The following is a 3842-nucleotide window of genomic DNA, read 5'->3' as shown; positions in this document are numbered from 1 at the left end:
CTGGTTACGTGCTGGTAGCGATCGTGTGGCGTCGGAGATGGACGGAGCGGCCGCAGCGGAAGATGGCCAAGTCTTGCGGATGAGCAACGGCTCACGTTGGAAGGACTGGGTCGTCCGGAGCGTGCGCGTGGTGGCGCGATCGTGCACCAGGGCATGCGCGTGGTGAGCGCATCTGTTGCGTGGGTGCTGCGTTGCCCAGGCTATAAAGCCAGCTTGTAATCTGTCTCAGTTTGTGCAAAGTGAATAAAGAAAAAGACTAGGGCGTTGCTGCGCCCGTGGCGGCGTTCGTCGCCGGCCGGAAAACCTTGTGTCTTCTTCTATCTCAAGTCCGTGAGTGCGAGAGAGAGAGGGTACCGGCGTTTGTCGCTGGAGGGCTGGTTCGGCGTGTGTCGCCGAGGCCAGCCCCAACAGTACGCACCATACTTCTCGGGGAAGATCGCCTCGCAGGGGTTTTGCATAGCTAATCGATAGACGGCCTTGAAGAACGGTAATCCCTCTTCGTGCATACCGATCTCGAACTTGTTGAGCTCCTTGCTGTAAAACGTGAGGCCATAGAGCTCGCCGTTGCTGCAGAATGCGATGTCCACGAGGCTCTCTCCATAATATCCGCTTCTTAGAATCCATCTGCCCTCGTCAGAATCGCCAACCGTGCAGACCGCGATTCCATAGTCGTCAGTGAGGGCTGCGAGAATACATCCATGTGAGGTGGGTGCCACTGCACCGAGAATATGATCTTTTCAAAAATTAACGTCCGCGACTCCCACGTTCCGCTCTTTTGCTCCGGTGAGAGCTCCACTTCAGCACCCGAGAAGAGGTTCACGATCCTCAGTGAAGGATCCGAAAAGACAGCCCAGCCACCGTTGTAACAGCCAACGAAGCACGCGCCGGCCCCGGCGCCCTGGATCGGGAGGCGCGGCAGGACAGCGCCGTCTTGAGGACAGTACAACATGCGCTTATTCGTGTTGCCGGCGAGTGGGTCGAGCATCAGCCATGGGAGAGCGCGCGGTGGCGGGATCGTCAACGCGGCGGCGCGCCATGACCTGCACGCTGCGGCGAAGCGAGCACGGCTGAGAGGTGCGGTGAGCTTGACGTAGATTTCGCCGAGGAGATCCCCAGGGAGGCTTGACCAGCGTTGCTCCTCTGCCAATGCTGACGAGGTCCGGTGGTTACCGTCTTGGTCGCCGGCGGTCGTGTGCGTCGACGACATATCTTTGTTCCGGGACAGACGCAGATCCGATGAGAAAAGCGAATCGATTTGAACTTTTTTTCTTTGAAGAAACGATCTACTCCAAGTTTGATGTGAGAACTTTTTTAGGGTTTCCAGCGCTCTGGCGACTAGAGTTTCCGACCTAGGCGACTAGGGTTTACTCTTCTTGCTGGCGATCGGCTCCGTCGAGCCCCTTGCTCTCTGTCCCCGGGCGGAATCCCATCGCTAAAGGCTTGCCTTTCGTGACCGCTGTCCGGTTTCTGTGCTTCCTCAAGGCGATTCTAGGGTTTTGGCTCCTGCCTGCCCTGATGGCTTCCCTGGCGTCAAGTGCGGCGAGTCAGACTGCTGAGGGATCTGGTTCGAAGAAGGATGAACGCCTGGGTGATCTCCTTCAGCGGCTGGGAAAATTAATGATGATAAGATTGATGACTTGGTGTTTGAGGATCAAGAGGATGTGCCCAGGGAGGGGATCAAGTAAAACATTGGTTAAAGTTCATACTGTTAATTTCTTCAGTCCACAAACCTTCGAGCAACATATGCGTACTGCATGGAGTCCTGCGAAAGACGTAAAATTCAGACCCCTAGAGGATAATTTGTTCACAATCCATTGTTCTTGCCTAGGAGACTGGGCTGAAAGTAACAAAAGGAGGTTCATGGTTGTTTAGGCAGAATGCTGTTACCGTAGAGGAGTATGATGGTTTTGCTGATCCTGATACTGTAAACATGAATATTTTAGCTGTCTAGGTCCAGATTCATAAATTACCGGATGGATATAGGGGTGAATCTCTGATTAGGAACCTTGCGGCTAAAAAGCTTGGTGCAGCTATTGAAGTGGATTCAAGTCCTCATGGTATGGGCAATTTTATTCGAGTAAAAGTTAAGCTGGATGTCCGTAAACCAATTGGTCTCTTTGTGACAATATCTCGAGAAGGTCAACGAGATTTCTTCAAAATTCAGTATGAAAAAAATGCCAAGATTCTGCGGGTCTTGCGGGATGGTTGGCCACACACATCTGGAATGTGGTTCTGGCGAACATGATGAAAGTACACTGAAGTGGGGAGATTATATCAAAGCTGGAAGAGATACTTGGTATGGCCGGTTTATTTTTGGTGGAGGTCGTGGAGGAGCTAGAGGTGGCCGTGGCCGTGACTCCGTTGGGCGCGACACCAATGATTTTTTGGCCGTGGGTATGGTTCTGACCAACGTGATGGCATGTGTGGAGGGTTTATGCAACAACCTAGAAGGGGAATTGGTGATCCGGCTGGTATTGCTTGGCGTCATAACGCTATATCTGTGATAAACGATGCTTCGTTGGATGATTCATTGAAGGACACGACATCAAGTCCGATCAAACAGAATGACATAGAGATGACTGAATAAATAGCTGCTGATCTAAATGCCAAGCGCCAGTTGGAATTCCCACCTGAAACTACTGTTGCAAATGATCTTGATAAAGAAACTGCAGGAGCTGGCTCGGCAACTATGTTGAGTGATGAGACGGCTGTCCCTAATGATGTTATAGGGAACAAGTCGGAGAATGACAGAAAGAAGCGCCCAAAGAAGGATGGAGCTGACCCCCCTTCACTCGGATCGGCGGGTTCCCTTGAGGAGCCTGCCCGGTCGCAATGAAAACCTTATCATTGAGCTTGTCGAGTGTCGGGGAATGACCCGACAGTTCGTTCGCTTTCAGATCTTCGAATGCGTTATAATCCCTACATTAATTTTCTTTCAGAGACACATTTGGATGATTACCCGGCTGAATGCTTAAGACGACGCTTACAGATGGATTCTAAGATTGTTAATTGTAGGTCTTCGAGAAGTGGTGGTGTTTTGCTGCTTTGGAAGAGGGAGATCACAGTCCAACAAATTTTTTCTAACCCTAAGTATATAGATGTTGAAATTATTGAATCCCCACAAAAAAATTGGAGACTTACAGGAATTTATGGTGAGTCTCGTTGGGAAGATAAGTATAAGAGTTGGGACAGATTGAGAGTACTTAATGGCAATCATAATATTCCGTGGGTTGTAACTGGTGACTTCAACGAAACTCTCATGAAAAGGATGGAGGGAACCCAAGGCAAGTGGCGTTCATGCAAGCCTTCCGGGACGCTCTGGACAATTGTAACCTCCATGATCTTGGCTTCGTGGGGGATAACTATACTTGGAAACATGGTAGAATTCGCGAAAGACTTGACCTAGCAGTAGCTAACGATGCTTGGAACTTGATGCATCCTGGTTGATACGGGCATGGAGGCCTATGTAGAGGCCAGTTTCAGGACTCCACCAAGTTAGGTGGTACGCCATCGAGGATTCAGGAGTGACACGCTAGGACGACCTACGCTATGTAATAATTAAATCTAAGGTTGTGTCATTCATTCTATGTTAGGAAATAATGTAGCCAGGTCATGTGGTGGGTCAAATTAGGCTTATTAGTGTGTCGGTTGGATTTTGGCCTATCCAATCCAACTAGGGTTAGGCCCATAGTGGGGCGCCCCAGCCCAGTAAGGGCTGGCCGACCACCTCCCCCTCATATAAGGAGGTGGGGCGGCTAGGGTTTAGGTAGACAAGTTTCTGCTGGGATCCCCCTTATCATCTTGGTATCAGATTTCAGCGTTTCCTCGGTAAGCCATCCACA

This window comes from Lolium rigidum, chromosome 4, assembly GCF_022539505.1.
Source record: "Lolium rigidum isolate FL_2022 chromosome 4, APGP_CSIRO_Lrig_0.1, whole genome shotgun sequence".
In the NCBI taxonomy this organism is placed as follows: domain Eukaryota; kingdom Viridiplantae; phylum Streptophyta; class Magnoliopsida; order Poales; family Poaceae; genus Lolium; species Lolium rigidum.
Note: the sequence above shows the minus strand (reverse complement) of the source record.